The 12,171-nt window shown below is 26.5% G+C and overlaps 1 long non-coding RNA gene across 9 annotated transcripts in view; it reads right to left on the bottom strand.

Moving 5' to 3' along the window:
• LOC136087567 (uncharacterized) overlaps positions 1 to 12,171 on the bottom strand; it is a 32,562-nt gene that overhangs the window by 15,514 nt on the left and 4,877 nt on the right. For 7 of the 9 annotated variants that reach the window (XR_010641882.1, XR_010641885.1, XR_010641879.1 and 4 more), the window contains 4 exons: positions 7,978 to 9,675; positions 7,514 to 7,750; positions 6,027 to 6,105; positions 5,566 to 5,689 (listed from right to left, as the gene is read on the bottom strand). This is a non-coding gene — a long non-coding RNA (uncharacterized LOC136087567). Of the gene's footprint in view, positions 1 to 1,426; positions 1,739 to 5,565; positions 5,690 to 6,026; positions 6,106 to 7,513; positions 7,751 to 7,977; positions 9,676 to 12,171 lie in introns of those variants that run through there. The other 2 variants (XR_010641881.1, XR_010641887.1) reach the window with 2 other exon arrangements.

Below are 12,171 nucleotides of genomic sequence, written 5' to 3'. Positions count from 1 at the left end.
TAGAAAATTGCCATTATGTGGATTTCCAATTTGTTCTTCAGACCCACGAAATGCCAAGTTCCTTTCTGCCAAAAACTGTACAGAAGCAATAAGTCGCTCAAAGACTTGATTCCAGCGTTTTGTTTCCTGTCTTATTAATTTTTCATTTAATGTATCAACAGTTAATCCAGTAGATAACCTTTGCTGCAGTTCAAAGCAATTAAGTGTACATTGCAAATGTTTTTTTGATTTTTCATGATCCTCTAATCTTGTATGAATATTTGACCAGCTGTCAAATCCAGAAGTAGCAACTGCAGAATCAGAATTTGTGTCAAAAAGTTTGCAATAGTAACAGTAAACTTTATCAAATGATTCAGAATATATTAGCCATGGTCGTTCTATAACTTCCCCATTTTTTAATTTTCTTTTACAATGAAATTTCGAAAAATGTAACCCTTTTTCATTTTTCCGGAAAATTTTCTACAGTGATCTTAGGGGGTCCTTTGTTCACTAAATAATCTCTGACATTTTGATTTATTTTATTTGGCCATGTAGCAGGGTCATCTTTTATCTTTAAAATATCACATAGTGCTGGGTTTGAATTTTCTTCTCTTGATTCTGAAATATCCTCATTATCCTTGTGTGTGTTAACAGATATATTTATAATATATATATTCAATGTCGTCTGACTCGACTTGTTTGTCTGATTTTTCAGTTTCAAACAGATCTACTGATTTACTCAAATATTTATCTAACGCACCTTTTTCTTTTTCTGCTTCAGTTTTCTTTACCTTAGCTAAGGTTCTCTTCATGTTACCACTTAGATATATTTTCTACCGACGTCCCTTTGTCTTTTACTCATATTTTGGCTTGTGTTCTTCAAAACTAAAAACTTATCTCTTTTTTTTACTACTAAATTGCACAATAAAATAGAATAGTTTAATTAAACTAAATTAAATAAAAAATCCCCCTTACAAAATTAAAAGTAAAATTAACAAAACTAATATAAACATTTTCCCTTCAATTAGCTAAAACAATATAGAGATAAAATATAATAAAACATATTGATAAAGAGATAATAAATAAATAAATCCATTAGAATTATAGTAAGATTAAAACAAAAATAGCTTTTTTTATTTGAAGCATGAAAACAAACTTAAAAGTTCTTTTGTTTTTAGTTAATATAATGTTTACTGAAGTATTGAACTATATAGACTATGTGATTCTAGATACTATAATATAGTATCTAGTCTAGATAAATAAATCTTAAGTATCTAAACAACTCAACAAATTAAAACATAAATAAAAATAAATCTTAAGTATCTAAACAACTCAACAAATTAAAACATAAATAAAAATGTAAGCAATTGATTACTGCAAATATCTTAATATAAATAAACAAACATTTAATATTAAGATTATTTATTAGACTTGAAAAAAAGTACTCTTAAAATTATCCAATAAAATTTATATTGTCTTAAATATAAAATATTTACTGAAAAGCGAGAAAAGTTTGCGTTAAACAAAAGTAAATAAAACTAATAGTAAACAAAATGAAAAATAATTATAGCATAAACAAACAAAAAATATATTACAAACATTTCAAAAGTAAATACAGCTTAATCTTTAACAATATAAAAGCTGCCGCCATGTTCATTGCTTGCCTCGTGAATTTTCGGAAATAAGTACTTCTGGAACTTTTGAAAGTAGATTGGAAACTAATATATTTTATACCATATACCGCAATAACTAAGATAAACTAAAAATAACAATAGACGTTACCATGCGCATTAAACGTTCAACGTTAACTGTACGAATTATATTAAGATTGATAGAAATTTATAAAAAAAAATTACTGCCATTTATAATGATATGCTATAAATTGCGGGGCCCCTACCATGCGCGGGGCCCTATTTGGAGCAATCGGTCAAATCGGCCTAAGACCGGACCTGGATTTCATATAGAAATACAAAATAAAAGATCTACAAAAACAGTTTAAACTTTTACAGAACATGTTTATTATTTGCAAATAACAATATTATTTACCAATAAATTAGGCTTTGAAAAACAATGCTCTTTTTTTTAATAATTTAAATTATCCATAGATATTAATAATATCTCCTGATAATTGAAATAATTAAAAACAGAGCATTATTATTCAAAACAATCTTAATATTGTTAATACCTTTGAATAATTGAAATCACTAAAAAACATAGCATCATTATTCAAAGTAAGTTTAATATTTAGGTTATAATACTTTTTTACTTCAATAGCCTGATTACTCAGAGATAATTTTAGCATTTTGTATTTTGAAATAGCTTTGTTCCCATTTATAAATAAGAAAAATTACAACTTGAAAAACTAATGAACTATTTACATATTTTTGTGAATATTTATCAATATTAGCACACATATTTTCTCTCTCTCACACAGAGAGATTGAGAGAAAAAGACTTTCTCTCTCTCTTTATGCTAGCTATGCAAGTTAAAACATACTTCAATAATGCTATAGTATATATTTTTGTAAAGTATAGTATAGATACAACCATAAATTAATAAAGTATGGATACATCATATAGTTTTGAAGTATGACAATAATTAGTTATTAAGTTAACTAAACTTATTTATAAGTTATTGGCATACTACAAAACTATATGATATATCCGTACTATGGTTGCTCTCCTTGGAAGATTTTATACCCAAAAAGGTTTAAAATCTTCCATAAAATTTTTTTTTGCACTACAAGTTATCTGATAAAAAATAGACTTGCATAATTTCTTATTTGTATTATTTCATTTTAATTTCTTTTTTGATATTTATACATTACATTTCAAGCAAAAGGTTGTTTCTTTGTTTAAATAAAAATTATTTATAAAATTAAAAAGATGCAAATTAATAATGTGCTTTTATTTTGATTAGGTATGGTGAGACTTTTAGAAATGATAAAATAGTTAAACCTCAAGAATTGATGTTTAAATTTTGAGTCATAAACTAAAAGCCAAGGCAATATATCAATACAACATATTTAAAAAAGAGACATATAAAGGTTATTTTTTAATATAAATTCTTATCTAGTAGATAATAATATCTACAAATATTACTATTTATGTAAATTAAGGTAAACTTTTATCAGTTTATGTTTATCAAGTTGATCACTTATGCTTATGCTTATGATCTATTATAAGAATTAATGTTCCTTTTGTAAAATTATTTTTAAACTAATCTAATGTACTGATTATTTTAGTCCTTAAGTTAATACTTTCTCTTGCTTTTTGATATATTTGCAGATTGGTTGGGTTACATATTGTTCTTTGTTGATTTTTTACAAATATATTGTAGATGTATGTTTTTGAAGTTCTATGTTTTTTTTAAGGGGAGTTTTTGGACAAATGTTGATAGATTTAGTGTTCTTAACTAAATCTGCTTTATTTTGCGTTTTATTTTGAGATTTCTTATACTCAGTTATAATGCACTTTGAATATGCAATATGGTTCTTTGAGTCTTTTAATTAGGTGAATGAGCTAAAGCTGCACTGTCATTATTGGTCTGTGTTTATTTCTACATTTAAGCCAATTCTTAGGTAAGAAAAAGAGGTTAAGAAACTATTTGATATTTTTAATTTATACGAGGTTTAATAAATTATTCTTGTTGAGAATGGAAGTGTCACAACTTATTATATTGAATTAAAGCTTTAAAACTTTTCAACCTTTCTTTAAATTAGCTTTATACAAAAAATAAATAGAACATTGAAAAAAGTAAAAGTGTTTACAATAAACAACTCTTGAAATATAAATGCCTAATTGGTGGTGTGCAAAAACCTTTTGCTTATAACAATTGCGCAAATATTCAGCCTTTGAATATATTGTCAACTTATGATATATTATTAAATTTATATGGATACATTATTCATATTTTTTAAATGTTTTAAAAAGCTTTTAACCCAGTTACTGAAAAGAAATTGATTGTTAAATAAGCACAGGTCAGAAATTGACCTTTTAGGATTTGATTTTGGAACACCTCAAATAATTTTATAAATTCTATTTAAGAAACCTTTAGGTTACACAAAACTGCAAAAATTAAAATCCTGCACGCGGCACATTTTCAGAAAAGACATTTAAATGGGGCGGACCTATGAAATTCTAATGTTCAAGTGAAGAAACTTCCAGAAACGCTGAAAGCTTAAATTTTTACATACTTATACTAATATCAAATAATGATATTCTGATTTAAGAAAAATATTTTAATTTTGGGAACATAGAAAATACAATGCTTTTGGGGAACCGATCCTACTTTTATAAATACTATAACAGGCCTCAGCGGGAGTAAATGAGCGCTAGAGCGGAGAAAAGCTCTGCTAAAACCAACATGGCGAGCCATACGAGCTGCTCTTCTAAACTGCTTTTTACGAGAGCTTTTAGTTTTTGCACAAGCTATCTGTTTACTTATATAAAGTTTGCTTATTAAATACAAAATTTAGTTGTATACTTGTTACTAGCATATTATTGTAACTTTAATGTTACAATAATATACACATAACAAGAGTCATTTATTGTGCCGTGAAAAATTCTTTTAACTTTGCAAAAACCATGCCTGTTTATTATCCAATGAATTAAATTTTTTGTTTTTTTTATTTTAGTTACAATAATAATTAAACTTTTGAGAAAAAAAAAAGTACTTTTGCGAGAGCTGTAAGTTGCTCGGGAGTTGCGAGAGCTGTAAGTTGCAGCGGGAAGCAAGAGCTGGTGAGTGCGGGGAGAAGCGAGAGTGGGAAGCGAGAGCTGGGGAAGGGAGAGCATCGGGAGTTGCAAGAGCTGTAAGTTGCAGCGGGAAGCGAGAGCTAAAGCTCTCGCTCGTCATTCAATTAATTTGCATCCTTTTACTATGACTGTTCCTAAGTGCTCCAAAAATTCTTATTTATCTAGTTTTTTTCCTCTAACATCAGTCCTTTGAAATTTACTTCCCTCATCTTTTTTTCCTGATTTATATAATTTGCAACCTCTTAAGTCATCTGTTAATTGTTATCTTGCTATACAAACTTCATCTTTTCTCTTCCAGTAACTTCCAATTTTAAAAGCGGTTGCTTGCAGCCTTGTTGGAAGCAAAGATGTAAAAAAAAAAAAATACTTCTAATGTTGGCCCAATGTATTGTATTAGCTGGGATGTTATACATGTTACACTTTTTTTTCTAACAAAATTTTTTTTTTTAGTAATAAAATAATTACCAATAAAATAAACATAAATGAAATTCCCAAAGAAGTAAACTAAAATTAAATTCATCTATAACCAGCGGTAATTTCAGCGGTAATAACCAGCAGTAATTTATGTTTTAAAACCAGCAGTAATTTATGTATTAAAAACTATTTATTGCTAATCTAGTTTAAAAACTATGTAACAGTTTACTGAACATCAAACAAATAAAATAATAAAGGCTATTACCAACCAATCTGTAGAAAAAATAATCAAATATTTGTGCTAAGTAATGCAAACAAAAACTTTAATATAATTACCTCACAAATAATTCATAACATAATAATTAACAATAACAAACCATTTAGTTAAAACATAAAAAGTAAATAAGTTTCTCACCAATAAATCATCACCATTGAAACTAGTTAAACTAAATAGCCAAGCACACTTTATAAGCTTTTTTATTTAAGCAGAACCTCTTCCACAATTAATGACTGAATTTTCAATTTTATATGCCAACGATCTAAAAAACATTATGCAAAATAATTTTTAAATTATTGGTGTTAAACTACAATAAAAAGATAATGCAGAACCGCCTTCAAAAAATCTTTTACGCGTCAATCTAGAAGAATCCACATAGTAGTTAATTAAATCATATCCTTAAAGTGTTCTAAACAATAAAAAAAAAAACCACAATACAAAATAAGAAGAAACTAGTCAAAAATAAAATAATCTAACACTACCTCTTGTAAAATGAATTTTATAAAATTTTGAAACAAAAATGTTGCTGAAAATTTTAGGTTTAAGGAACAAACCAAATCAAAACAATATCATAAAACAAAAGTAGCCAAATAAAATACCTAAAAGGTGCAGCAACATATTGCAAGTGTAACAACATTGATCAAGGTAATGCCACAAAAACGGTCACAATATTAGTCTCTATAAGTAAAAAAAAAAGCTTTATAAATACAACATACAAAAGAACATTAGTATTAGCCTTTTTGACACAGGCTCTGAGCTATTATTAATTTCTCTAAAACGTCTGATAAAAACATTAATTTAAACACTAAAATTAAAAATTCACTTCATTTTGCAGATAACTCACCAATAAATATACCTGGCTAATATGATGGCACATAAAATAGAACCACTGTTACTTAACTAAATTTTTTGTGTGAGGAACCACACAAAAAATTTAGTTAAGTAACAGTGGTTCTATTTTATGACAACTAGTTTCACCTCTTATCATTGGTATAAACACTCAACTTTTACACTGCGAAATTCTAAATAATTTAATTTCGCTTTACTCTATCTTCTATAAAACATAAACTTCATAAAATTATTTCTGAAATTGACATTTCTTAACTCACTTTAATTGTAACACCTTTAAGATGAGACAATCCAAATGCAGTCTTTATTAATGATTATTCCTCTCCTAAATGATGCTATTACTTAAATTTGTCAACGCCCCTGGAGAGTTTGATGCTTTTAATCGATTTCTCTAAGTTAGAGAAAGAGATTTAGAGTCTAACTCTATAAAAATACTCTTCTGTTTTATACTTGTCTTGTAGAATAAATAACCTTTGAAAATTAGCAATTTTAATATAAATATTCAATTACGCTTCCTTTTTAAATATTAACTCATTTAAATAAAAATGACGTTACCAATATTACCAAAAATTTTTTCTTGCTTAACCCATTCCATTCGTTTTTAACTTTTTCGCTTTCCCGACCTTCGCTTTTAAAATTTTCGCTCTCAAAAGTTTTGCTTTAATGACACCAAACCATTTAAAGTTACGCCAAACTTAAGTCAGAAAATAGCAGACGTAACTTTTCTTGCGTAAAGTTTGCTGAGCACTATTTAGGAAAATGTTGTGGATACCGTTTTTTATACTTTTTGGGTAAGTAATAACTTACGTAAAAACTTAAGTTTTTGGTTTGTGAATATCACTTTGTACTTAAGCAAAACTTACGCGAACTTTACGCAAATTTTGGACTTACGAAAGTGTTGTAAATCCCCACCCAGTGGTTTACTTTTGCTATTAACTTATATCGCCAACTTATGTATTAAATCTCAGTTTGTGAAACACGTGTAATCAATTCTAACATAATACACGTATAAAAAAACAGCAAACGTAAAATTGCATTTGTAAATAAAACTTTCTGATGAAACTTTTTTTGACTAGCCAAAATGTTGGCATCGGTTTCGGCATAACATTTGCCGAAAAGCAGGTTTAGGTTTCGGCACCGAACTAGAAGACCCGAAACTTCGGTTTATTTCGGTTTCGACTTTTTTTCTGTTTCGGTCGATCACTAAGAATGTATATTTTCGCATTTAATTTTTTACCTTTGTAATACATGTTCAATATAGTTTTGCAATAAATTCAAAAGAGCAGCCGTAAGGAAGCCGTAAGAGCAGCCGTAGCGTAGTGGTAGCACACTTGCGTCAAAAACAAAGGATCCTTGCTTCGAACCCCACCTCCGGGCAAGTTTTGCGACATCGGTTAGAACGGAGGCGTGAACTTCCAATTAAATTTTCATCCGCAGTGCTCTGTGATAAGACCGCAAGGACTTCTTGGAACACCTAAATAAAATAAAAAAACTATTTAATATTTTATCAACAATACGGTGTCTCCAAAATGTTTTCAGCATGTATAGAGATACCTTTTAGAAAGTAATTTTTAATAAAAATTACTTTCTTAAAGGTGTCTCTTTACATACTGAAAACTTATATAAAATATAAACTCATATAAAAATTTTATATATAATTTTTATCTTTGCATTGAGTAGCTCTATTCAATATCAACGCACCAAAAAACTTATGATTTCTGAAACAGCACGCTATGTCATTGATCAACTTTTTACTCTCTGGACAAAGCCACGACTGCCCATTTGACATAAAAAGCAAACAATTTAAATTAAAAAACATGGTCTAACAAAACAGTGACAAAAAAATTAGAAGCAGAAAAATTCATAAATATTCGGACTGATTTTACTCGTATACTTTACTTATCATAGCTTAAACATTTTTTTTTGTTACCTGATTTTTTTACTTCTATTTGGTTTAAAAAATTTGTAATTTAAAATTATTGAGCAAAGTTTAATAATCTTAAATTACAAATGATTTTGAACCAAATAGTAGTACAAAATATAGTAGTAGATTGTAAAAATTATAAATTATAGTAGTAGATTGTAATAAATATAGTAGTAGATCTTGCTCAGTAGTTTTAGTCTCAAATTAAACATTAAGGGCGGAATGCAAGAAGCGAACTTGAGTCAAGTTTGACTTGAACTTTACATTGTAACCAATAGCGGCAGAGTATGGGTTTTCCCCTCAAAAAAAACTCTGCCGCTATTAGTTACAAAGTAAAGTTCAAGTCGAACTTGACTCAAGCACATTTCTTGCATTCCACCCTAAGTGTAATTCTTACATTTTGAACTATTTTTAAAAATATCATAATTTATAACAAATAATATTGTTTAATTAGCTTCAATATTTTTATTACCTTATTGCAACCCATGGAACAAATAACGCTTTGCGGAGGAAAAACTTTTATGTAAGCATGTTAAGCAAATGGACCGAATTAAAATAAAATGTTTTACGCCTACTTTAAGTTACTTGTTCGATCTTCAACAGTATTTTTTTCTTTACAAAGTTTTAATCTAGCCTTAACAAAAGATAAAAAACATCATGTAGTGTTCAATGTCACCCCAAATAGGCAGTTCATCTTGACTTCGTTCTAGAAATGCGATAATGCTTATGCTTATACAGAATCAGAAAATTCAGATATTTACTTATGTCGATCAGGCCTAGAAATTTTCAAGTTGGATAGTAAAATGTTCAGTTAAAAAAGAAGTAGTGATTAGGCCAAAAGTTTTCTTTTTTGATGCAGTAATATTTAAAAAAAAGTTTATCGCCAAGTTCAATTTTTTAATGTTTTGATAAATGAAACAGTTATGTCGTTAACTGTAGATAACGACATAACTGTTTCATCTATCAAAACATTAAAAAATTGTTTTGAGCAAATGGAACTTTACTTTGGTTTCTAAAAGTTAATTTTTGTTGATTGTTTTTGAAATCGCTTGAATGTTTAATTTATCTTTTAGAAAAACTCGACATACAATGTACATGAAATATATAAAGAATCACTATAAAATTAGTCATTTTTTAGCTTACATTCTTGAATTTTTTGCCTTTGGTGAATATATATGAGTATATATATATATATATATATATATATATATATATATATATATATATATATATATATATATATATATATATATATATATATATATATATATATATATATATGCATATATATCTTAAACTGCTGATTTAGGTGAGCAGTGTGACGCCATACTGAAAAAATCTGCTGCAGGTGGCTTCAGTACACATATTGACTGATAAATAGCCTGACTTGCAGTGGAGTGCTGCTAAATTGACTGAGGGTTTGGGATGGGTCAGCAATCTTTTCATTCATTATTCTTTCTTTTCTTCTTCTTTTTCTAAAAAAGCCGTATCGATTTAAATGAGCAAAAAAAGTGAGCAAATGCTCACATAAATATGCTATAGCGTGTATATATATATATATATATATATATATATATATATATATATATATATATATATATATATATATATATATATTTAAACAACTTTAAAAAGTATTCTACACAATAGAGTGCTCAATGTTCTTAAGAGAACAGAGCAATTATATATTAGTAGAAAATCACTTAACTAAATTTTTTTCCATTTGACACTGTGTTTCATCAACAAAGATTCACCAGAAATCTTTGTTGATGAATCTTTGTTGATGAATTTGGATTTCTGATGAATCTTTGTTGATGAAACACAGTGTCAAATGGAAAAAAATTTAGTTAAGTGATTTTCTACTAATATATATAAAAATATATATATATATATATATATATATATATATATATATATATATATATATATATATATATATATATATAATATATATATATATTAGGGTGGAGTGAATTTTTGTTTTTTTTACAATTCGTTTAGCCTGGGTGTGCAAAAGTTGTCTATTCATTTCAGAAATACTCTGGAAAAATATCAATGCTCTAGGAAATTATCTTGAGGTTCCTCAAGATCTTTAAAATTTTAATGGGTCCCTAAAATTATGTAAAAAAAAGTTTTTCAAAAGTATGTCATGTTGGGTCTCAAAAGAAGCAAAATTTTATAAAAAGTTCAAAAACAACAATTATTAAAAAAAATTGTTATTTTATAGTTTATTGCAGAAAAAATGACCTTTTAAACTGAAAATGAAAAAAGTTTTTTTTTTTTTAATTATAATTTCAAAAAAATCTTAAATAATAGTTTTTTTTTTAAATAATTGTAATTTTTGAAATTTTTATAAAATTTTGCTTCTTTTGAGACCCATATATACATATATATATGGGTCTCAAAAGATAATGAAAATGAGACCATATATATATATATATATATATATATATATATATATATATATATATATATATATATATATATATATATATATATATATATATATATATATATATATGTAAATTATGTTAGTGTATTTTACAAATAGAGTGCTCAATGTTCTTAAAGAACAGAGCAATAATAAATTAGTAAAAAACACTTATCTAACTTTTTCTTCTATTTAAAGTTTCACCATTGCTGGATCATCAGCAACTCTTCCTGATGATCCAGCAATGGTGAAACTTCAAGTAGAAGAAAAAGTTAGATAAGTGTTTTGTACTAATTTATATATATATATATATATACATATATATATATATATATATATATATAAATATATATATATAAATATATATATATATATATATATATATATATATATATATATATATATATATATATATATATATATATATATAAATATACGCACAGATCGTGAAAGTGCGCATTTCACGAACTGTGCAATTTTTTGCTCATTTCGTGAAATGGATAACGCTGTTGCGCAGATTGTGAATTATTGAATTTTTATAAGTTTTTTTAAAATATTTAATTATACTATGTATAATATATATTAATATTTAATTATACTATGTATAATATATATTAATATATTATACATAGTATAATTAAATATTTTACAAAAACTTATAAAAATTCAATAATTCATAATCTGCGCAACAGCGTTATCCATTTCACAAAATGAGCAAAAAATTGCACAGTTCGTGAAATGCGCAATTTCACGATCTTGACTAAAATAGGAAATTGTGCAGTGGAGTGTACATATATCGGCTGACTATCTAGGGAGAACACGCAGGGTGTTTACATAAATTGGCTGACTATTTAGGTAGAACACGCAAGTGAGTGTGCGCGCATCGACTGAGGGTTTGGGTTGAGAAGGTAGTTTGTTAATTAAAAAAACATATATTCATTCTAAATAATATTTATTACGCTGAATTTGTATTAAAAAAACTAATAAAAGTTTAACATTTCACACTCTGCGCAACAGCGCAGAAAGTGAAATGTTAAACTTTTCACGAAATCCATCTCACGAAATGCGCAAAAAATTGCACAGTTCGTAAAATGCGCGATTTCACGATGTTTGCGTATATATATATATATATATAAATATATATATATATATAAATATATACTATAGCATATTTATACACACATATATATAAATATATATATGTATATATATATATATATATATATTTATACGCACATATATAAATATATATATATATATATATATATGTGCATATATATATATGTGCATATATATATATATATATATATATATATATATATATATATATATGCATATATGTACATGTAACCTAGAACAACACGACAAAAAAAAGTATGATATGAATGATATGAATATCATTTATATCATACATTAAGATACGTTAAGTTCTCCGAACGAAACTGCAATAGAGCATGAAAAGCTTGAACTCGATAAGACAACTTTTGTATAGTTTACAAATGTTTTCTTTCTCATGATTTTCTATACATTTAGCTTAACT

Source organism: Hydra vulgaris, chromosome 11 (genome assembly GCF_038396675.1).
Source record: "Hydra vulgaris chromosome 11, alternate assembly HydraT2T_AEP".
NCBI lineage: Eukaryota > Metazoa > Cnidaria > Hydrozoa > Anthoathecata > Hydridae > Hydra > Hydra vulgaris.
Note: the sequence above shows the minus strand (reverse complement) of the source record. Positions and strands in the feature narration are given on the sequence as shown.